Genomic DNA, 25603 nt, shown 5'->3' with positions numbered 1-25603 from the left:
ACCTCCATCAGTTCCTTTCCTCCTTTTCATCCTTGTTTTTAAAAGATATTTTAAACTTGAGATAATATAGCCAAATTTTTTCTCAAAGTGTACATTTCCAAAATACACATTATGGCCATATCATTTTATAAATTACAACAAAAGAGATTTATTAACAAATTAAAGAAAAATAAGTCTTTAATTTTTCTCTATGTTTTCACAAAAAAATCATTACCATGCAATATAATGCACATGTTAATTAGCATGGTCTAGTCCTTTAATAATGTGGACATGGTATGGTCTCTCCTTATTTATGGGACTTATCTTTTAAGAATTACAGTAGATATCTAAAATTGTATTTTGTACTAAATCTTATGCATACTATTTTATTTATATATAAAGTGAAAATACAATTACTTTTCTATCTTAACCAAGTACTTAGTACCTACCATAACTAGAACTTTTTCAGTTGGAGGTACAACAGCAAGAACAGCCCACATTTCTCTTCCTGAAAGTCAAGTATTTTTACCTTTTCACTTAAAGAAAACACTTGATGGTGTCTATTGTCATAATCACATTGCCAGTGTCACTATTCTTGTGCTTTGTGGCAATCATAAATAAAATAAGGGTTCTATAGACACATTACTGTGATAATATGACAGTCAGTATGATATCCAAAATGCTACGTTACTACAGAGTGTGCATACAGTGGAAGAAAGGATGGTTCATGTCCTAAAGAGGATGGAACAGGATGGCATGAGATTTCACCATGCTACTCAGAATGGCACACATTTTAAAGTACATAAATTATTAGTTTCTATGATTTTTCTATTTGACATTTTCAATTTATGGCTAATTTTAGACAGCTAAAAACAGGGAAAGCAAAACCCAATATAAATGGAAACTAATGTATTTCCAGAAACAATCACAAACATGCAATTTTAATCTTGCTAATCAAAAGTAAATTAAAAATGAGAAATATATTCTGAAAATTTTAATAAAAATCCAACTATATAAAATAATATCTCTTTCCCATGAATAATTGCTGTTCCAATCACATATTTCATATACTTTAAAAAAATTTCTTTTAGCTTTTTCTGAATTTGTTTCAATTTAACCTTGCATATAGTAACCCTATCCTCTCTATTTGGGGGCAATTATAAGGGAAAAATCATAAGAAATAAAATTTCTATAAAACAAAATTGGAAGATGTGAAAAACACAGAAAATGATCAACTCACTTATGCAGTGGGGATTGAACCTTATGGAGAAAGAATGGATAGATGATTAGCCCCATTTTGCAAAGTTTGAGTGTTCTGGCTTGGAGTTATAATGAAAAGAGCATATACTCTAAGGAACCATGTCTGAGGGGACAGAATTTCAGAAATATAAGTGAACTTATTAAATAAAGATTGCCTGAGTATCTTTCCATCTCAGGTAGTCAAGTTACTCTGTGCCCTTGGGATGGATTATAAAACTTGAAATGAGAAAGCCAACAATTTCAAATCATACATCAAAAAGATAAACCAGAGAAAATTACACCAATGCATTTAGTATATATATAGATCAAGGTTCAATTACAGAAAAGATTTAATCTACTGAATTAGTTACGTTTAAAATATGGAAAATCCTGAGAACTAGACTCCAGGCAGAGGTTCTGAGAATAAGTCTGTAAGCAAGATTGCAGAAGTGATACATCAATATCATGGTCACTTTTGACACAATAAGGGAATTGAGGGACCAGGAAGCAATTGCCTTGTGAGCTTTAAGCATGATCATGCCACCATCTGAGAATCAAGCAACTGCTGTTCCAACATCTGGCCTGAGAACTATTGCACCACACTGCATCTCACCACAATGGATATCCCATCAAACCCTCAGCTCCCACAAATTCATTGACTCGATAATAAGACCTCTGTATCTGCTTCCATAGTTATGTCCACCTTCATAGCTCCCCAGCCTATATTTACTTGCCAGCTCTCACATGGGTGTATCTGCTCATTGGGAACAGAAAATTGTAGAATCCTAGCTGTGATGCACCAGTGCAATAAAGCACAACACAAAAGAGTTAGGACTGAGTTTTGTAAATCAATAGCTACCATATGCCACAGTAAATATATTACCTGTGACTAAGTAAAACAACTTCATAAGCATCTCATAAAAACTTGTGGTTGGAAGATTGGTAGCAAAATGAAAGTAGAAAATTAGCTCTATTTTCAATTTGTATTCATTTCAGATGAGTAAACATTATTGTAGGATTCCTAATTTTATATGTAGTATTTTGGAAAAGTTTAAAATATTCTCTAAAGTGTCTAGGGGTTTGCTCACAATCTCAGTCCACCTTACCTCTTTTCTCTCATAGGTCTTATCACCTGTGTTTTCCTTATCATTACAATTTTTAGAAGCTGGACTGTCAAAGTTAAAAGAAGATGTATTTAACAAATTATTATTATTTTATGTTATTCGATATTGAACCCAGGGCCTCATAATGTTAGGCAAGCATTCTACCACTGGACTACAACCCAGATTTTTATGTTGTTAACCTTGAGACAGTCTCACAAAGCTGCTCAGCTCTCAAAATTCTTCTGTCTCAGCCTAGAGGCTAAGGTGAGAGGTGTGTATTATCATGCCCAGCTAAGAATTATTAATGTGATGATAGTTTTCTTTTTTTTAAAAAAAATATTTATTTGCAAGGAGAGACTGGGGAGCATGAGAATGACTGTGGCTTACCAGTACCTCTTATCACTGCAAATAACCTGCAGATGCTTGCACCATTTTATACATCTGGCTTTATGTGGGTACTGGGGAACTGAACCTAGGCCATCAAATTTTGCAAGTAATCACCTTTAACCACTGAGCCATTTCTCCTGCCCTATTGGAATTTTTGAGGTAGGCTTTCACTCTCACCCAGGCGAACTTGGAACTTATTTTAGCTAAGAATTATTATCATTATTTTTAAAGATTTATTTATTTATTTATTTGAGATGATGGAGAGAAAGAGAGAGAGAGAGAATAGGCACACCAGGGCCTCTAGCCACTGTAAACAAGCTCCAAATGCATGTGCCACCATGTACATCTGGCTTACGTGGGACCTGGGACCTGGAGAATTGAACCTGGGTCCTTAGGCTTCACAGACATGCACCTTAATTGCTAAGCCATCTCTCTAGCCAAAGCATTATTTTTCTATAAAAAGAGCCACACACTTCTGGAAGAAAATGTCTGGTATCTTTACCTTTGCACTTTTCTCATTTGTTGCTATATCACATAAGATTTTTCTCTTAATCAATTAGTTGTATTCATGTTTGTTCAAAATATACTTTTGATAATAAAAATGATGGGCTATGTATATAAAGACACAAAAGCTATACACCTAATAATGTAAGTGACATGGCTGGAGAGTAAGGTGAGATCAGGACCTCTGGAGTCTAGCTTGATAGGTGCAACATTTGGAGGGGACTAGGATCAACATTGTTCAGCACCCAATGTGGTTGATGCAGAAAGCTGATTAGAAATCTGTTTGGAGATCATAGTCCTATGCAGAGTTCCATGTGTCACTGGGGCAACATTGTGTGGAGTCACTGATAAGGTAGCTCCTTCAGGTGATGAGAATGAAGATCGCTGATTCTCTAGACTGCTAAAGTATGTAATAGTCCTTTGTGAAAGCATGTCTCACTTCAACCATCCCAGAATGTTCTTCTTCCTCAGAAAATACAGGGCATGGGACCCGGTGGTCAGGAAGCAGCTGCATGCACAGAAAATCTTTGTACTAAGATTCTGAGGCCCTGGATTTGCTGCCACATTTGTTGATTTCACAGAATGCAAAGGGTAACCTGGACATGTCCTTCTGTAACTCTACTTATCCCTCAAAGCAGAAAGCATTGAAATATTGTCCTCATCTGATAAACAGAATGAAGGCAGTTTCCAATCAGTCCATAAATATACGGCTTATAAATGACAAAACATGGAATGAAATTAATTTCCTTTATTCCTAGGTTTATATATTCTGTTGATAAGCACCCATTTGTGACAGAAGAAAATAAAGAAAACTATGTTGTAAAATTGAAAGTAGTCAAAAGTGCTATTCTGCCTGCCATGGGTTAAATTCAGTAAACAAGGTGACTTGTTAAAAGAAAGAAAAATTGAATTGAACATACTTTTTTGTTGTCTTGTTTTTGTTGTTACAAGGATAAGGATTGAACACAGGTCTATATAGGTCTTTATACACACTAGGTAAATACTCTGCAACTGAGCCACAACTCAAGCTCTTCAACTTGTTTGAGTAGGAATATCTTGAAGTTGAGTTTTCAAAAACAAACTTTTAGATAATCATTAATATCAAAGCAATAGTTGACTTAGTAAATTCAATTAAATGACCAGTTAATTACATGAGAAAGAAAGAGAAAAAGAATACAAGGTAAGTATACAAGGTAGTTCCTTGATATTATGAAATCAGATCAACCATGCTCACACTTTCTATTTTTTATCTTCCAGTTAATGGTATTAATGTAGTGTTGATAAACAAACTCTAAGCTTCCACAATTCCTTGTTGATATTTCTTTGCACATTATGAACCACTTACTACTCATACACCCAGGCTGAATGATATTTGTCTTACCACTCTTTCAATTTTGTTTTGTGATAGACAACTCATGTAGATGATACTTTGTTCTTCATATGTTTGTGCATTTATTCTTGTTTAAAGCATTTGCCAGGTGCTGGGTACTGTATGACAGAATGAAGATTTAAATGCACTTTTACATGGGATAAAGTGTAGCCAATAGAATAATACCTCAGCTGGTTCTATGCAAAGGATCTTCTGTAATTGATAAGAGGATACTAAAACAAAGTTATGCCTGGGAAATTTGGCTGGGATAAATGGGAGATATTTCTATCTGAGTAAAGGAAGTGTTTTATTATGGTAAAGGATATTGTGATATAAAAAACTATAAGCAATCCAAATGTCCTTCCATGAATGAAAAATAAACTCATGATAATATATCCATAGAATGGAACATTACTTAGGAAGGAAAAGGCATCAGCCACTGATTTCTTCTACAGCATGTATGGATACCAGTTGCTGGTGATGATAATAGAAAGAAGCCAGCCAGTCAGGCCACGTGTGTCCTGGGCAGGAAATTCAGTTTTATGATATTCATACACACAAGACTCTAGATTTAAAACCCAGCACTATGGCATAGAAAAGAGCTACATGCCATATGATTCCAGTCATATGATATTTTGGAAAGTAAATGATGTAAAGAAAAGAAAAAAGTCAGTGGTTGCTAGGGACTGGACATGAGAGATAGGGGACATTTGGGTAGGAAATTTTTTAAAAAATAATTTGAGTGTGGTAAGGGTTACCTGGTTGAGTAGATGTGCCAAAGCTTAAAGCAATACACTAAAAAAATTGCTTTCACAGTATACAGATTGTCTTTGTAAAGCAGTGTGGGTTCAGGAGTTTGATTTGTTAGGTTTAAATCAAATTTCTCTTCTGCTAGTTCTTATTTGTATACATTGGGTAAAGTACTTTGCTTATTCAGGCTTATTTTGGAGTCATCATTTATAATACAAATATCATAATATCATTTCCCTCATCAAGCTGTCATAAAGATTTAGGGAAGTAATCTATGAGAATGGCCTAGCACAGTGCCTGACTTGGATTAACTTTTAGTGAAGAGAAATCATGAGCTTCTAACAATAACGGCATCATATTTCCTGCTGCTGTCTCATTTGCTGGGCCAGTGATTCCTCTATTTTTTTTTTCATATCAGTACAAGTTCTTCCAGAACCCCCATCCATATTGAAGCCCATGTGCTACTTAGGGTCATAATGGCTATTGTGGACCCACCACCACACCAGCAATGTTGCTCACAGTAGCTGGTTCCATAGCATGATTTCTATCCATGACAGCCACACACTGTGCCTGTCAACACTAGAAATAAAAAATGACAGCACACAATTCAATCATCACTCACCAATGATTTATTTATGGAACATGATTTTATTTTTTCCTCATCAAAAATATCAAGGAATGTCATTTACAAACAAAAAATAAAGAATGCAGGGAATAATATATGCAAGTCCTTCCTAATAATTATTTTTCCAAGTAAGTTTTATTAAGCCCTGAAAACTTCTCAAAGCAGCTTGAGAAGTGCAAAGAGTTCAGTTAGTTTGGAGGTCAAAATAATTGAAGTTACTTCTTTCAGTATCAAGGCTAATGGTGAGGAACCGTGGCATGGATCCTCTACAACAATGGAGAGTGCCCAAATTCTCTGCACGGTACACGACTTCATTTTGAAAAGCATTATTTCTTTTTCCAACAGATTGCTTTCCTAATTATATTTTGCTTATGTCATTGCCATTGCTTTGCATTTTCTGGGAACTCAACAAAGGACACTGAAGGTGAGAGGTAGGAAAATCACCTAGAAATATATTAAATTCGTCCTCTAGAATTCAGAAACCCCAATGAACAATTCTACTTCTTCAACTTGCTTAATGATGCCCAAACACCAAATAAATGCACTGATATCTTAATTCTGGTATTACATGAAAACACAAATGATTCTGGAGAGGTAACATGGCCAACTGTATTAGCTATTTATACCTTAGTGAGAATAAGTTTACAAGGTGATTACCAATGAAAATGGATGTCAAAGAGACAATGAGAGCTTTCAGCTCCTGTAGGAAATATTTTTTTACTAAGTGTTTTAGTGATTAAAAAGAAGATGCTGAGGCTACTAAAGTCCAAAATTTCCTACCTTTTAATTTTTTAAGGAAGAATAAGTTTTATTTATTTATTTTTTTAAATTAGTTTTCTATTTTGCAAGTACAGGCAGTTTGGTACCTTTATTAGGCTCATCTGTGACCTACCCCTTCCCCATTGGCCCCTCCTTGTTGAGGTATATGGGTCGTGCATTGTGGAGTTAGCCCACAGTTATTGGTACGATAAATGTCTGTATATCATGACCCAACATGTGGCTCTGACATTCTTTCTGCCCCCTCTTCTGCAAAATTTCCCTGAGCCTTGTTGGGTTCATTAAACTTTCAAACTTTGGATCATAAAGAGACCCTTTTGGTACACTGAAATGTTTTCGTATATTTTTACCATATAACTAAAAATTATTTTTAATAAATAATACTTCTCTAGTACTCCCTGATTAAAAAAAAAAGGAAAAATAAGGTTCTGGCTTCCAACTAGCTACACAGTCATATCTGGGACAATGTAATCTTCCTTGAAACAGTCTGAACAGTATATGCCTATAATGTACAGACACTTCATACATACCTCCATATACATACTGACACCTTTTGTCTCCTATAAAGAGAAACAAGTTTAATGCCACTGATAGTATGAAACCTGTGCATGATGTAGTATTAGTGTTGATTTCTAAAAAAAAATAAGAGATATTAGCAGATAATAACACAGATGACATTTTCATTTTATTTCAGACATGTGTCCAGGTCCATTATTCCTGGAGACAATAGTTTTGTGGCAAAACTATTTATGTCTTTCTGAGCAAAACAAATAATTTGGGGCATGGGTACCTATAAGAGGAGTATATAGTCAGTATACTTTCTGTGTTAGTCTCTAAAGATATCCCTATTCATACATTACACTCCACTCACTAAGGAGCAAAGTGTATTTCATCCCCTTTTAAATCTAGATGGGAAAATCAACTTATTGAGGCTAAGAGAGTTTGGTGGAAGAGATAACTGACCTTAGGAAGACTGACAGAGCCTTCCTGTCCCTCTTTGATACCAGTTAACCATGCATAACACATAGGCCATATATCTGAAATCTTCAAGCTATGAGTAGCTAGTGACATGGTAAACAAGATGGAGAAGCATCAAGGACCATGCATGTATGTGAACACTAGTGATCCCTGTTGACTCAACACTGAGCAGAAGAACCATCTAGTTGAAACTAGTCAACTCATAAGATCGATAGTAAATCATTGTGATTTTAATTCACTATGTTTTGGAGTGCCTTCTTATTTTGCAACATGTAACTGAAACATTTCCATTTCCCACTCATTTCACATGTGCCTCTTCCAACAAAGATTAAGAAGAATCCAATAAACACATGTGATAGTATTTGTTTTAATTAACAATGCATATGCATTCATAAGTAATATCTTTATTGCCAAGACCCAATTTTTTAAATTAATTTTTCAGTTTTAATTAAACAACTGTGATCAATACATTTTATATTTAAATAACAGCTTTATTTACTAGTTTGGAAGATTTCCTTTCTAAGCGGCAACCCAGTCTTGTAATATATGCTAAAGGCAGTAATAAAACCACAAATGCATGTAATTGAAAGGTACATCTATTTATTCATTTCTGTTGTTTTCTTTGATCCACATTTTTTTAAATTGAGTTAATTTGGAAAATGGGAAACAAGTAAATCAATAGAGTAGTCATGATTTATAAAGGAAAAGTCTTTATGCCAGGAATATTTCATCAGGAAAATATGGAAGTCATCAGGTTTTATCTTCATGTGTTTCCCAGTTTGATGTGATTACTGCATAAATGAACTGGCATACATTATTGAGAACTAATTACTGTGTACATAAGGACAGTATGAGGGCTACCAAACAAATACTAATTTCATGACATTTCTAAGAGTTTGAGAATAGACTGTCAAAAGAGATTAAAAGCTGCTGGTTATAAGTATAGCTAGGAGAGGCCAAAATTCTCTGCAGGTCTTACAGAAGAATATGGAAGGAAGTCTAATCTCACATTCTGCAGAAAGAATTGGTCAAATGCCTGTTTCTCTGGGAATGGGCACATGCCTCTATCAGAAGCTGTTTCAAGGGGGAACCTAGTCACTGATATTGTTGTAACTACAGTTCATGTCTACCAAAACCTGATTGTCTTTGAGTTTCTTCTTTTCAGTTCAGGAGATCTAGAGAAATTAACATATAAGAAGGCAAAAAAAAAAAAAAAAAGTTTTGTGGAGACATAAACTGAACACATTCAACAGACTTATAGTTCAGCCATTAGTGATACAACCAATGACACAATAAACATCCATCGATCCCAACAGAACAGGAGGCAGCACAAAGCACAAGGTGAATTAGAGGCAGATCAAAAGAGAAGCATAGTCAATAAGGAACTCAGGCAGAATGCCACTGAGGCCAGCTCAGCACTGAGGCTTCAAACAGCAAAGTTGTGGAAGGCTGAATGGGCCATGCTGTGCACGGCCCTTAATAGAGCTTTCAAAGGTTGGCCCATGGTTGCAAGATTTCATCTCAATATATTGATTTAATTGAAGAAACCAAAAACTTTCCAAGAGTCACTGGGAAGGACACAGCAAGGGTTAGAAGTTAATTTAGCAGCAGAGGCTCTTACTAACATGTTTTCTTACACAGTAAGTTAATCATAGATTTGAAGGCAGTTTCATATACCAAACTCCATTCAGGGGTTAGCTATTACATAAGTAAGCTCCAAAATTTTTTGGAGCTGAAAGTAGTCAGTCTGCATAGACTTCCAATTAGCACAGAGTGACCAGAAGGGTGGGTAATAGACAGAGGATGGAATAGACAGAGGATGGAACTGGAATGTGTACCACTGAGAAGAAACATGGAAAATTATGTTCCAACACTTCTGCCTCTAAGCAGCTGCCCTTTGCTGGAGGAGACACATGGTATATAGAGTGTACACTCAAGATTCAGATGTGGAGAAATCATGCCAAATCTTCACTATTCTTTCCTTTAGTTAATATGTCAGAAAATACTTCTGAGATTTATAAATATTTAAGCAAATGTATGTGCTTGTTTATAAATTTACAAGGGGAAATGGAATCTCTTCTAATCATACTACCCAGCTAGTAAGTACTTAATACATTTTTATTAAATGGATGAAATTGATGTATGGATAAAGTCTTAAATGTTTTCTGGAAATATAAAGTACATTTAGGTTTTTATTTAAATGTTATTTTTTTCCTTTGATTAAAGTAACCAATACATTATCCCTATATAATAGAGTGAGTTCATTTACAGTTTGTAAATAAACCAAAAAGCAAAAAGGAAAGAATGATCTTGACATAAATGGATATGTATTCATATTTATGGAGTTTCAATCACCCTTTGGGGTCTTGAGAATTCACAATCAGAATTTTAGACTCCTCAGCATAAGGGTAAAAAGGTAGACAGGGGAGTCTTACTGTGTTCAAAGTGCTTTCCAGAGACAAAATTCTATAATTTTGTTAAAAGAAAGTACATTATTGAATAAGTTATGGGACTTATGAGATGAAGGAATTATAGCTTTTGAGAACTAAGGAATACATTTAACATGATAAGATCAGCCAGGTTGAGGATGGTATGGCCGTAGACCTAAGGAATAATTTCAATTCAGAAATAGAACAGAAAAAAAATATTTTAAGGTACCTAGCCCAACATTCTTTTAGGACTATAAGTTAACATAGTCAATATTAACATAAATCTTTTTAAAATATTTAAAGCTGTGCCTATATATTTATCTAGGAGTTGATCTGGGATCGTTTAACTCACTGAGTTGAATTTAAAGTGTCTGATCATATTATCTGTGACTCTGTTCTCTCTCTCTCTCTCTCTCTCTCTCACACACACACACACACAATTCCTAAGGATAAGTTTGAAAAAATAAAGAATTGCAAACAGCAAACATCTTCTGGGATGTGTGTGTGTGTGTGTGTGTGTGTAAGAGAGAGAGAGAGAGAGAGAGAGACCCCATTAATGAAATCCATCTTAAGGTCTCCAGGAGGTAAACTATTTTTGGAATTAGTTTGTATTTTATTATTCGTGTTGCAGTTTCAGAATTGCACTGAAGCCAGAGGCACTCTATTGGTCTTATTAATATTGATATGATCAGTCTGTGTTCTGTGCTGTGTGACTTGGCTAACCTTTTGGGATGTCAGGGATTCTTTTTAAAGGGACCACACATTTAAAAAAAAAATAGATCCCAGTGTCTTTCTTCTGGTGCTTGTGTAAAGGGCAAGTAGAATGACTGCATCCATGTGGTATTATTCAATTCATTCAACCAGTGTTTTCTAAGGACCAATTTGGGGCTCACTGTACTAGATGCTGAGGCTTGAAAGTACTTGTAAAAAATATAACCCTTCTGTCTACTCTGTGCCCAGCACTTTACAGACAGCAGCAGGATATTTTAGATGACCACAGTATTGTCTCTGTAGTCAACAGACATACTACACATCACAGGAGATGAAAGACTTGTTCCATTATGAACAGCCACAAGGAGAATATTATTTCATTAGAGTGCAAGTCTTTAAGGATAGATGATGTTTCAACAGGCTGGGGAAGATGAGTAGATGCTAGAAGATGGATATTAGAGTCTTAAGCAGGTGTAGAGGACAAGAAGAAGGTAAGTCTGACTGGAGTGTAGGTAAAAATACTTCTACATAAATACAGCAGATTTGGGCTTAGCGCCCAGTGAGGATTAAGTTGTGTTCATGTTGACAAAACTGTTGTGACAGCTGGAGTACTCAAAACAGATTTTCTATAGAGTGATGATCTAAAAACTAATCACTGCCCATTATTTCTAACAGTTTTGTTTTCCAAGTTTTGTTAATTCTTGAATAGACAGACATTATATATGCAAAGATTACACTTACAAAGAATATACTATTTTTAGAATAATTAAACTTGGATCCTTACTTCTAATACAACTTATGAATAAGTAGTGGCCAATAATTATGTAAGGATCAGGATACCCTTCTCTTTATGGTAGAAGAGTTCACTTTACAACATAAATTTCAAGAAATTTTAGTACAATATTACTTCTTTTATTGTGATATCACCTACTCTTGATAACACATTGCATATTTAAGATGAGATTTCAAGAAGAATAATAGTTTTTATCATAGCAACAAAAAAGAGAGATTCAAATTACCATGTGTTAAGTTGATTGAGAATGCCATAGCTTGGAAAACCTAATAATTATAGCTTTTCCAGTCACTATATTAAATATAAAATGCATTCAAAGAATCACAAGTTTTTATTTATTCCAAAACTTTTTTTCTACAAGATAGACTAAAACACATTGAGTATCCAGAATAGACACTCTAAAAGTCAAGGAAACTGAATCCAGTATAACAAAGCAATAGAGTCCCCATACTGAATAAGAAATGACGCTGTGAAAAGACGAGGGCTTGTTGGTGGCTGACTCAGTCATCATTCTCTCTCTACTAATCACTGAGACATACATTACAGTATCATTAATATTGATTTTAATAAGTTGTTCAATTAACTGATGAACCAGAAGACCATTCTTTTTTTTTTCCATTTTCCCAATTTGGGTCAGACAACTGGATGTGATGGAAGGTGTGGAGGAGGTCAATTCAATGATGTTTTCTTACTAGCCTGAGTAAAAAGCTGCATCTTTCTTTGAGCCTTCAGCCCTCAATAGTTGTCTGCCTGCCTGCCCAACCTTTCTCCAAATGAAAAGTCAGCAGACAAGCAAAACACATGTTGTTTTCCATTGTTAGAAACATGTCTTCCTCGCAGGAAGTAGAACAAAAAACAAAGAAGATTGGGATAGGATACAATGCCAATTACAGACAAGGATATACATGCACGAGGCCGAACAGGTTATGAAACAACGTATGCAGCAGACGACATTTTGGTTAGATGGCAGGATTGCATTACTAAGTATTTGCCTTTCCAGTTTTTCTATATAATTACTTTTCTCTCACTTGCAATCTCATATCCATTCCCCTATTCTTCAAAACAATTTTCCATTCCAAGTTCCATGAAGCATCAAGAAGGTCAGAGTTAAACCCACAAATCTATTAGGCACAGATTCTTTATATGGAAAAATCCCTAAAATGTCGGTCTTTCACTACTATGACACTATAGAAAACGGATCTCCAGAAAAAAATAAAAGGGAAAAATTTTAAAAATGAGTGGGCCATTGGGGCAGGCTGGTGGGAAAATTGCAGGGAATTGGAGACTCAGAGAAGATGCTCAGAGTTAATTCCAGGACACAACTACACTCAGCTAATTGCTCACAGCTTTTTACAGTCTAGAAATTAAAGATTTACATAACAGAGGGTTTTGAACAGTCACGAATATAGCAACTTCTGTTATGGTAGGAAAAGTAACTAATCTTGGGTAAAACAGAGTTGAATCTTTGAAGTTTTCCTGGGAATTAAAATCTACTGTTATTTGTCATATACTTCTCAAAGAGATTAAGCAGAAAATACCTGGGAAAGAACTGGTTAAAAAAAAAATCTGTTCTTACATTAAACAAAATACCAGAAACATAAGTGTTTACATCAATAAGTTAAGAAGGTTTTTCTCTGGAAGAAAGTAGTAATTACTGATTTAAATAATTAGCACTTCTATGCATTATCCTAATTTTAAGTAAACATTTATTGTTTGCTAAATTTTTAGTAACATTATTTCCTAAAAAAAATGAAAATAAAGGCCTGGAGATATAGCTTAGTGCTTAAGGCACTTGCCTACAAAGCTTAAGAACTTATTTCAACTCTACAGATCCCACATAGGCCAGATGCACAAGGTGACGCAAGCATAGAAGGTCACACATGTGTACAACATGGTGCATGCGTCTGGAGTTCAATTGCAGTGGCTGGAGGCCCTGGTGCATCAATTCTCTTTCTCTCTCTCTTATAAAATTTTGTGTTTGTGTGTGTGTGTGTGTGTGTGTGTGTTGTCAATCAAATTTAACATTTAGCTTTCTTGTCCTCTTGTACTTTGTGATAAATCATAGTACTTATCTCCAAAAATTCTCAGTGATGATCCTTACTACAGAAAAACTATATTTTTCTTCTATGATAAATCATGAATTTCCATGTGATTTGTTGTATCAGTGAAATGTGGACAGAAGTGATGTTTCCTAGGTGGAAACTTCAAGAATTACCTAATAGTTCACCAGGAGCATTTTCCATCTGCTTCCAGAAGAATGAACATAGCCTGCTGTACCAAACTATACCCTGTGGCACTGTGAAGTGACATCATAAGAAGTTACTGAAGGATGATCCAAAAACCATGAAAACATGGGAATTTTGTTGTAATTATGGTATAATCTATCTATCCTAAATGTTGAGACCTTGCCTCTACTCCTGGACAGACAGTTTATGAGCTCTATCTTTCATGAGACCTCTATTCAACTGTTTTCTCTCTGACAGGAAAACTTAAGGGTGTGTAAGTAGGAAGCTTCCTGATGCAAGCTCAGGCAAAAGACTGATATTTTTAATTTTTAAACAAAACTTAATTAAGTTGCTATCTCATAAATAAAAATACACAGAGAAGAGACTGTATAAACAAAGTTAATTTTTGAAATAGCTTGGAAGTGAGAATAAAGCAGTTCTTTTTAAAATATTTTTTTTATTAACAACATCCATGATTGTAAACAATCCTATGGTAATGCCCTCCCTCACCCCACTTCCCCATTTGAAACTCCATTCTCCATCATATCCCCCCACACACACTCAATCAGTCTCTCCTTTATTTTGATGTCATCATCTTTTTCTCCTATTATGATGGTCTTGTGTAGGTAGTATCAGGTACTGTGAGGACATGGATATCCAGGCCATTTTGTGTCTGGAGGAGCACATTGTAAGGAGTCCTACCTTTCCTGTGGTTCTAACAGTCTTTCCGCCACCCCATTACTTCTTCTGCAATGGATTCTGAGCCTTGGAAGGTGTGATAGAGATATTGCAGTGCTGAGCACTCCGGTCACTTACTTTCAGCACCGTGGTGCCTTCTGAGTCATCCCAAGGGAACTGCCATCTGAAAAGGGAAGATTCTCTAACCAAAAGTGAGAGTAGCATTAATATATGGGTATGAATGTTAAGAGAAGTGCTCATGGGCAGTTTGATGAGCATAATATATACATTTAGCCAAACAGCAGCAGATGTTATAGTCCTAGGGCTCATGACTACTCATGTTTTAGGTTTTCAATACCCAGGGTGTATTCCCTCCCATGGAGCGGGCCTCCAGTCCAACTAGAGGGCAGTTGGTATTCGCCACGACAGATGAGCCACTATTCCACTTGTGGGCTCATTTGGCCTGGATGGCCAAATATAAGGCTTCCAGTGTCCACTGTTGAGTAGCTTCACTGGTGATTTCTCTTTCTCCCATTGCATGCAGAATAGCTTCCTCTAGCTTTCTGTCAGCTGTTCTACAAGGAGGAGTTTATCAGATCAGTTCCAGCAGGATTTTTCAGTGGCCTTGCAGCCCAAGTCTGTGAAGCCTTCAGCAATAGGGTCTTACCATCTATTCCTGGTGGGAAACCAAGGGCCACCACAATGGCCTGTAATGTTTTCGGGGCATGAGAGACCTCCCTGGCCAACATCGCACTGGAAGGTAACCCATCCCTGGCACTGAATATGTTCTACTAACAATCTATGCGTCCTGAGTGTTCCATTGTCCAAAAAAGTGAGTTTTCATATGATTTATTTCTATCCTCTTAGATTTTGATTAGCTCTCCCTCCACATTTTTTTTTTTTTACTCAATCCATTGTATAAATATGCCATATCTTCATTATCTACTCATAAGTTGAGGGACATCAAGGCTGGTTCCATTTCCAAGATATTGTGAACTGAGCAGCAATAAACATAGTTGAGCAAGTATCTCTAAGGTAATGAGATGAGTCCTTAGGACATATGCCTAGGAGTGCTATAGCTGGGTCATATGGTAAATCTATTTTTAGCTGTCTTAGGATCTTCCACACTGATTTCCACTGGCTGGACCAGATTGCATTCCCACCAACACTGTAGAAGGGTTCCTCTGTGAACTGCCTGTTCATCTCTTTGCCCCATTTTGTGAGTGGGGTGTTTGACTTCTTACAGTTTAGATTTTTGAGCTCTTTGTAGATTCTAGAGATTAGGCCTCTATCAGTTGGATAAACAAACCACAAATATTTTCTCCATTCTGCGGGTAATCTATTGGCATTTCTTATTGTATTCTTTTTTTTTTAAAATTTTTATTTATTTGAGAGCGACAGACACAGAGAGAAAGACAGAGGGAGAGAGAGAGAATGGGCACGCCAGGGCTTCCAGCCACTGCAAACGAACTCCAGACGCGTGCGCCCCCTTGTGCATCTGGCTAACGTGGGACCTGGGGAACTGAGCCTCGAACCGGGGTCCTTAGGCTTCACAGGCAAGCGCTTAACCGCTAAGCCATCTCTCCAGCCCTCTTATTGTATTCTTATCTGTAAAGAAACTCTTCAGCTTCATGTGATCCCATTGGTTGAATGATTGTTTAAGATCATGAGCTACTGGGATTTTGTTCAGGAAGTCTTTTTCCATTCCTATATCATGGCATCTACTTCCTATATTTTCTTCCAGTAGTAGTTGAGTTTCTGGTCTTGAGGATTGAGGTCTTTGATCCATTCAGATGTGAGTGTATTGCGTGGTGAAATGTGTGGATCAGGTTTCAATTTCCTGCATAATTTTACCCAGTTGTCCAGCATCATTTGTTTAAGATGCTCTCTTTTTTTCCAGCCCATATTGGTAGGGCCTTTGTCAAATATCAAATAACTATAGATGTTTGACCCAAAGTCCAGGTCCTCAAATCTATTCCATTGGTCTATATTCCTGTTTTTATGGCAGTACCATGCTGTTTTTATTACTATAGCTTGGCAATATAGCTTTAGATCAGGGATGGTGATGCCTCCAGAGGTATTTCTTTTGCTGAAGATATGTTTGGATATGTGAGGCCATCTGTCTTTTCATATAAAATTTGAGATCATTTTTTCTATCTCTGGGCAGAACACTGTAGGGATTTTAATTAGAATTGCATTAAATCTGTATAGTGCCTTTGGTAGGATTGCCTTCTTCACAATGTTAATTCTGCCTATCCAGGAGCATGGGAGGTCTTTCCATTTCCTCAAGTCCTCCTCAATTTCTTTTTTGAGAGTTTTTATGTTCTTGTTGTATAGATAGTTTACTTCCTTGGTTAACATTATTCCAAGGTGTTTTATTTTTATTTTTTGTTGCTATTGAAAATGGGACCATGTCCCTTATTTCTTTCTCTGTATCTTTGCCTTTTGCATATAGAAAGGCTAATGATTTCTGTGCATTGATGTTGTATCCTGCCTCTTCGCTTCAGGAGTTTTGGGATGGAGTCTCTCGGCTCTCTTACATATACAAATGTGTCATCAGCAAATAGAGCTAACTTAACTTCTCTTTTCAAGTTATATCCCTTTTATTTCCTTCTCCTGTCTTGTGGCTTGAGCTAGGACTTCCAGTACTATATTGAAAAGCAGAGGTGAGAGTGGACAATCCTGTCTTGTTCCTGATCTTCATGGGAATTCCTCTGGTCTCTCTCCATTAAGTATTATTTGGGCCTTAGGAGCTTTGTATATTGCCTTTAGTATGTTAAGATATGAACCAACCTTGCCAATTCTCTCCAATGTTTTGATCATGAAGTGATATTGTATTTTTTCAAGGGCCTTTTATGTGGTGTATTACACTGATAGATTTGTGTATGTTGAACCACCCCTGCATTCCTGGGATGAATCCCACTTGGTCAAGGTGGATAATGCTTTTGATGTGTTGTTGGATTTGGTTTACGAGGATTTTGTTCAGGAGCTTTGCATCTAAGTTCATTAGGGAAATAGGCCAGTAGTTTGCTTTTCTTGTGACATCTCTGCCTGGTTTTGGAATTAGGGTGATACTAGTTTCATAAATGGAGTTGGGTAGCTTTCCCTGTTCTCCAATTATGTGGCACAGTTTGAGGAAGATTGGCATGAGTTCTTCCATGAAGGTTTGATAGAATTCAGCTGAGAAGCCATCTGGTCCTGGACTCTTCTTTTTGGTAAGGTTTTTTTTTATTAGTTTTTCAATCTCTATGAGTGTGATAGTTTCACTGAAGAGATCATTCTGCTCTCATTTTAGCATTGATAGCTGGTATGCACCCAGTAATTTATCCATTTCCTCCACATTATCCATTTTATTGGACTAGAGGTTTTTGAAATAAGTCCTGATGATTCTCCCAATTTCACTTATGTATGTTGTGATCTCTCCTTTTTCATTTTGAATTTTGTTAATTTGAAGCATCTCTCTCTCTCTCTCTTTTATTTTATTTTTTTGCTTGATCAAATTGTCCAGGTGTTTGTCAATCTTGTTTATTTTTTCAAAGAACCAGCTCTTTATTTTGTCAATTGTCTTAATTGTTTTCTTAGTTTCCAATTCAATAATTTCTGCTCTGATCTTAAGTATTTCTTTCCTTCTGGAGTTCTTTGGGTTGGATTTTTCTTATTTTTTCAGTGTCTTTAGGTGGATGGTTAGGTTACTGATTTTGGATCTCTCTGTGTGTTTTATGAAGGCATTCAGTGCTATGAATTTTCCCCCGAGGGCCACCTTTATTGTGTCCCATAAGATTTGGTATGATGTGTTCTCATTCTTATTCAATTCTAGAATTTTTTCAATTTTGCTTTTTATTTCATCCACTATCCCTTTATTGTTTAAATGTGTGCTATCTAGTTTGCAGGTGCCATTGGGATTCTTGGTGGGCCTTTTGTGGTTTATTTCCAGCATTATATCATTGTGTTCTGACATCATGCAAGGAATTATGTCAATCTTCCTAAATACGTGGAGGCAGACTTTGTGACCCAGTATATGGTCAATTTTAGAGAATGTTCCATGGGCTCCTAAGAAGAATGTGTAGTCTGTGGATTTGGGGTGGAAAGTTCTGTAGATGTCTGTTAGGTGTAAATCTTCTAAGGTTTTGTTGAGCTCTCTTACTCCCTGTTGAGTTTCTGTTTTGATGATCTATTATTGATAATGGTGTATTGAAGAACTATGATGGTGTTTTTGCTTATTTCTGTTATATTTTCAAGTAGACTTTGGTTTATGAACTGTGGTGCCACTGTGTTTGGTGCATACGGATTTATGATTGTTATATCCTCTTGATGGATCGTTACCTTGATAAGTAGGAAGTGGCCTTCTTTGTCTTTTTTGATTATTTTTGGTTTGAAGTCTATTTTATTGGATATTAATATAGCTATACATGCTTGTTTCTTTTCCCATTTGCTTGAAATATTGTTTTCCACCCTTTCACCCTGAGGAGGTGTCTGTCTTTAGTGGTGAGGTGGGTTTCTTGAAGACAACAGATTGCAGGTCCTAATGTTTTGATCCATCCTGTTAGCTTGTATCTCTTTATGGGTGAATTAAGGCCATTAATATTTGGTGTAATGACTGTGAGATTTGATTTGATTCCTGGCATATAGTGATGGTATATGTGGTTTGATGTTTTCATGGACTTTGAAGTTTTTTTGTGCCCACCGTGAGTTTGGTTATTATGATCTGCTTCTTGTAAGCATATGAGTATGATCCTTTGTTTCTTCTCTGTGGAGAATTTCCTGAAATACACTCTGTAGGTTTGGTTTTGTGTTCATAAAATTGTATAGCTGAGTTTTGTCATGGAAGGTTTTTCTTTCACCATCTATTATGGGGATGTTTTTGCTAGGTAGAATAGTTTGGGTTTGACTTTGCAGTGTTTCAATCCAAGCCCTTCTGGCTTTCAGGGTTTCCATTGAGAAGTCTGAAGTAATTATGATGGGGTTATCTTTCAAGTTGGGGTGCTTTTTCCCCTACCTGCTTTTAGGATTTTCTCTTTTGTGTCAATGTTTATCGTCTTAATGACAATATGTCTTGGAGAGTTTCTCCTTTGGTCCAGTCTGTTTGGTGTTCAGTTGGTTTCTTGTATCTTGATGGGCCTTTCTTTTAAGAGACTGGGGAAGTTTTCTTCAATTATGTTGTTAAATAAGTTCTCCATGCCTTTGATCTGAATTTCTTCTCCTTGTGGTATTCCAATGATCCTGATATTAGGATGTTTAAGGGTATCCCACAATTCCCTCATGTTCTGTTCCCAGAAACTTTTGAACTTTCTGAAATTTTTGAACTCTTGAACTGTTTCTCCCATCTTGTCTTCCAGATCAGAGTTTCTATCCTCCACATGGCTGACTCTATTCTTTAGAACTTCTAGAGAATTTTGGACTTGTTCAACTAGGTTTGCATTTTCTACTACTTTCCTATGTATAGTTTCCATCCCTCTGTCAAGCTCCCTTTTCTCATCATTTTCCCATTTTCTTGATGCTTCTTGGAGTTCATCCTTGCATTTCTTTATGTCTTTGTTTAGCATTGCCAGCTGATTTTTGAGGTCATCTTTTTTTTTCCCCACTCTCCCTCAAATCTCTTAACTGTCTTTGAACTCCTTCCATTTTCTTATCTATTAGGTCTAGTGTAGTGATGGCAGCATCCACACGAATATTGGTCCTTTGTTGCTTTTCTGCAATTTCTACCAGTAGCTTGGTCAGGGTTGCATTACTCATAGCTATATTTTGGTGTTCTCATCCTAATGACTCTTCTATGTTTTGATTAGAGATGTTCATTGTAGTACTGGTTGATCTAACTTGATTTTATTCCATTTGATGTTTACATGTTACATTTTTGTGCTGTGGTCTGCCCATCACAGTGTATGTGCACATAGGTGGGTGGATCAGCCTGGGCTCAAGCACAATGGGAATCTGAAGCAGCCTGAGGCAGTTGCCAAGCAGCCTGGGCTTTGGCTCTCACTTGCCAAAGCCGCCTGAGCTCCACCCTGGCTGGCTCGCCAAAGTTACTGAGCTCTCAAGAGGTAATGCACCAAAGCTTCCTGGGCTCATGTGTCCTGAAGGTTTTGATATATTATGTTCTCATTTTCATTTAACTCTATGAATTTTTTGATTTCCTTCTTGATTTATTCATTGATCCATTCATTATTTAGTAGTGTATTGTTTAGCTTCCATGATTTTTTGTGTGCTCTATAACTTTTCTTGCTGTTGATTTGTAGTTTGATTCCATCCTGTGGTCAGATAGAATGCAAGGAATTATTTCAATTTTCCTATATTTGTAAAGATTTGCTTTGTGTCCTAATATGTGGGCTATTTTAGAGAATGTTCCATGTGCTGCTGAAAAGAATGTGATTTATGCATCATTTGGATGAAATGTCCTGTATATATCTATTTATTTTTTGCTGGGATGACCTGTCAATTGATGAGAGTGGGGTATTGCCTTCACCCACTACAACTGTGTTTGGTGTTATCTGTGACCTTAGTTCTAATAGTGTTTGTTTGATGAAGTTGTGAGCCCCTTGTTAAGGGCATAAATGTTTAGGACTGCCATGTCCTCCTGTTGGAGTGTGTTTGTAATCAATATAAAGTGACCTTCCTTATCTTTACTAACTAATGTTGGACTGAAGTCTATCCTGTCAGATATTAAAATAGAAATCCCTGCTTCTTTTCCAAAATTTCACCCTAAGATAGTATCCATCTTTTGTATAAAGTTGAGTTTCTTGGAGGAACAAATGGATGTATCCTGCTGTTTAACCCATTGATATTAAGAGATATTATTTAAAGGTGTGTATTTATTTTTGTCATATTTTGTACTTCTTCTGGTTTTACTTTTCTCTCTTGTATTAACTAGTATTTGAATATGTTTTTTTTTTTTCCAGGTTCCTTATATATGTGCTTTTCTTTCAAGTATTTTCTGTATTGCTGGTTTTGTCTTCAAGTATTTCTTTAGTCTGCTTTTTTTTTTTTTTTTTTTTTTTTTTTTTTTTTTTTGTTGTGGAATGTCCTTATTTCTCTGTCTTTTTGAATGGATAGCTTTGCAAGAAGAAGTAACCTTGGTTGACAATGGTTATATTTCAGAAAATGGAAGACATGACTTCAAGCCCTCTGGCTTTTAAAGTTTGTTTTGAATAATCTCCTGTGATCCTGATGGGCTTGCCTTTGTATGTAACTTGATTTTTCTCTCTAACTGCCTTCAATATATTTTCTTTGGTTTGAATGTTTGGTAGTTTAATTATATTATGGAAAGGAGGGTTTGTTTCCAGGTTTAGTCTGGTTGGTTTTCTAAAGGATACCTGTCTCTATAATGGCATCTCTTTCCCAATTTGGGGGAAGTTTTCTTCTGTGATTTTGTTGAAAATGCCTACTATGCCTTTGCAGTGAATTTTTTCTCTTTCTACTATACCCTGAATTCTTGTGTTTGATCTGTTCATGATGTCCCAAATATATTGAGTTTCCAATTCATACTTTCTTATTAGTTTGTCTTTCACTTAGTTGGACTGTATTATACCTACCACCTGGTCTTCTAGTTTAGATATTCTGTCTTCTCCTTCACCAATTTTACTGGTGAGATTTTCTTCAGAGATTTTTATTTTATTGAATGTGTTCTTCATAGTTAGTAATTCTGACTGGTTTTTCTTCATTATTTCTATATCCTTTTTATTTCTTGTATTGACCTCTTTATTTCATTACATTGGTTTCTTGTGTCTTCTTTGATTACTTTGATTTCCTCTTTCATTTTTTTAAATTTTTTTCTCACTACTTTGAGCATATTTATAAGCATTCTTTTGAAATCTTTCTCAAACATTTCCTCTAACTCATTCTCTCTGGAGGTCATTTCTGAAGCATTAATACTTTTTGGTGGATTTATATTTCCTTGAATTTTGGTGTTTCTTGTTTTATGATGTACATATTTTTGTATCTTGGATTAATTTAATCCTTGGATTTTCTAGTTAGCTGCAATATAATTAGATGTATCAATCAATCTGATGTTATATATCTTCAGGGTAGGACCTCAAGGTGCTGGTTGTGGCTCTTAAGACTCTCAGAGTATCTACATATGTGACCCTTGATGTTTGGTTTACCTGTTATGGGAGTATTCAAGTAGGCTGAATACAACAAAATGCAGGAAGATTCTAAAATTTAACTAAACAATGTGCACATTCAATCCAAAACAGCACAGAGTATGTACTATGACAACCAGATCCTCTAACAAAGTCACTGTCCCTTAGGGTGTGTGTTTCCCCATACCCTAAATTTCTGGTCTATTGAGGGTTCCAAGCCAGCTTGTGACCAAGTGAGACCCTTCCCTAATGAACAACAGAAGAGGAAACAAAATCACTATAAATCAGGAAGCAACAAATAACAAGCCCAAAATATAGCTTATTTAAGAATAGCAAATATAACCATCCATCCCATTTAACATATAAATTATCCTGATATGGAAGGTGCAACTAACACTTCTGATTAAAACCTATATAGGAGGCTTATTTGGGAGGTACTGACCTGTTGCGATTAAAACCTTTTGGGATGATTTTGGTCTCAGTTATGCTGCACTCCTACTTGGGTCCCTCTTTGGTATGCTGTGGGTTCAAGGAGGCTGGCTGGGTCGCTGGATTGCTGTGCTGGTCACCGGTGCAGGGTGCTATGATTTTCCTTCCTCAGGTCTCTGGTCCTTGCTGGCAATTGTGGTGGCAGTGGGGGAGGGGAGGATGTGGGTCAAGTTCTCCTATTGCTCCATGTGATCGCATGACTCCTTCATTGGTGCCTATGGCCCTTCTTTTACATTTCTTGAGTTTGTGAGGAGCTCCAGTGTTAGTGGGAAATCCCCTTACCTGGCTTTTCCTGTGGCTCAATCCAAGCATTGCAGCTGTGGCCCCATGGACCTGCTGCCACCATGGGCCTGGTGCCACCATGGGCCTGGTTCCACCCCTGCTGGAGCCACTTCTGTGTGCCTATGTGGTCTCTAGATGCTGTGGACCTCTCCTACTTCTCTGCTACAGTTGGTAATTTCTTAAACACCTCACTTTTTTCTTTTTCTTCTTCTTCTTTCTTTCTTTCTTTTTTTTTTTTTTTTTTTTTTGGCTTTTTCTCCCCTAGGCTGCTTTTGTGTGGTTCCTACACCACTATCTTAACCAGAAGCCAAAACTTAGTTCTTGACTACATTAGTCTACTATGATGTCATAACAAAGTACTAATGACTGGGTAGTAGGAAATGATTAAAATGAATTTCTCACTGTTCTGAGACTTTGAGAGATAAAGGAGTGGTCAGGTTTGGTTTCTCCTGAAACCAAGTCACTATATTCTCCATTTGTCTTCATATGGTCTTCCTCTATGCACTTATCTGTACCTTAATCTCATGTTTTTATAAAGATACAAGTCATATTGGATTAGAGACCACTTTAATGATAGCATTTAACCATAATCAGTTCTTTGAAACTTCTGTCTCCAAATCTAATCAGAACATTGGCACTAGGAGTCAAGCTGTCATCTTATAAATTTGGGGTTGGAAGCTCCAATCCAGATTGTAACACTTATTTGGTGGCTCTCCTAACTCATATGGAAAGACATACATGTTAATATATCACTATGAGTTGATGCCTGCTATAGGACCCATAGATAAGGCTTTATGAAAAGTCAGATAAAGGACCAATGAATCTGCTGCACATCTGATTGTGACAGACTATTAAACACAATTACCAGATGTTGTGTTGGCCCAGATGATTGTTAAGAATTCTCAGTGTACACAATTCTAACAGATGTCATTCTGATGGAAAGGCCCTCACAGCCAATGTTTCTAGTCTTATTGGCTTGAGTTGTTTTGCTCAAACTAATGGCTTCCTTGAAGAGAAAGTTTTCCTGTTGGTAGTATGATGTACATTGCATCTTTGATTACTTATTTGGTGCTTTCCATAATCACCACTAGAAATAAGACCTTCATTAAAAATCCTTGTGAGTATGTCAGCATGGTGTAGCTACACAAAAGGAACTCAAGGTTCCAATCTTTGAATGAACCATATACTGAAGACAGTCATGTTAGTGATTAGAAAAGTGGGAGAACTACATCCAAGGCAAGCCTAAGTGAAGGGAACAGCTGAGTAGCTGAGCATACAGGTTTACAGAAGAAGACATCAGGGTAGCTGTTGAGATTGCCTCAGGAAGTTTCCCACATCCCCAAACCTAAGTGGAAGAATTACGATGGCAAATGGATTGCATGGCCCATCTACCATCTTGTGTTTGTTAGTCTTGCCTGTCCACTTCAGTTTGCTCTTAGGGCTTTTCTTCTTCCTGCTCCTCCTCCATCTTTCTTCTTCTTCTTCCTTTTATAACTTTATTTTTACATTCAAGGAGGTAGTTCTCATTCACATTGACAGTCTGCAGATTTTTGAATGTGGTAACAAGGACATAGGTCACCGAAGTATAAAGCTTGTTTGGTGAATGTTCATCCTCATTCCATTTCCTTGATGACTGTACATGGATAAGATATGGGTCATTACCTTGACCCAGACAACTTTGTTGAGCCTGGTATAAATGTGAACATCTGGAGTCCACATTTGCTTCATGACAAACTTCTGGATCTCATTGAGGGCCTGAGGAGCCTGCTTCTTGAAACCCACTCCATGAATACACTTGTGAATGTTGATGGTGTACTCTAGGGTCACCACCTGGTCGATGGCAGAACAGCCCTTCTTTTTATCACCACTCTTCTTAGCCGGAGCCATTGTTCCCAGCCCAGGTTGGAAAGCAGGGCCTTTCCTCTAATTGATCCTTAAAACAATGCAATATGCCCTCAAATGAAATACTGGCTCTCTTTCTCTCCTTCCCTCTCTATATCTGTGTGTACATGTGTACATTCACATGTACATATAAGTATTTCCTTACCCAATTATACCATTTATCTTTCTAAAATAAGCTAAAAAATCGCTATCACTGTACAATGTGAAAGATTTGGCTTTTTGTGACTTAATTAATTAGTTTGTTCTCTGACTGATGGCAGCTGTGAAGGCTCAAAAGCACAACAGGGTTGGACTGTATAAGACTGGTT

The 25603-nt window shown here is 36.5% G+C and overlaps 1 pseudogene; it reads right to left on the bottom strand.

The window, feature by feature from the left end:
* LOC101600607 overlaps positions 1 to 25280 on the bottom strand; it is a 132317-nt pseudogene extending 107037 nt beyond the window's left edge.
* Between the last annotated feature and the right edge of the window lie 323 nt (positions 25281 to 25603).

The sequence above is a fragment of the Jaculus jaculus genome, chromosome 1 (genome assembly GCF_020740685.1).
Source record: "Jaculus jaculus isolate mJacJac1 chromosome 1, mJacJac1.mat.Y.cur, whole genome shotgun sequence".
NCBI lineage: Eukaryota > Metazoa > Chordata > Mammalia > Rodentia > Dipodidae > Jaculus > Jaculus jaculus.
The sequence above is the reverse complement of the archived record's forward strand: the minus strand, read 5'-3'. Positions and strand labels throughout refer to the sequence as shown.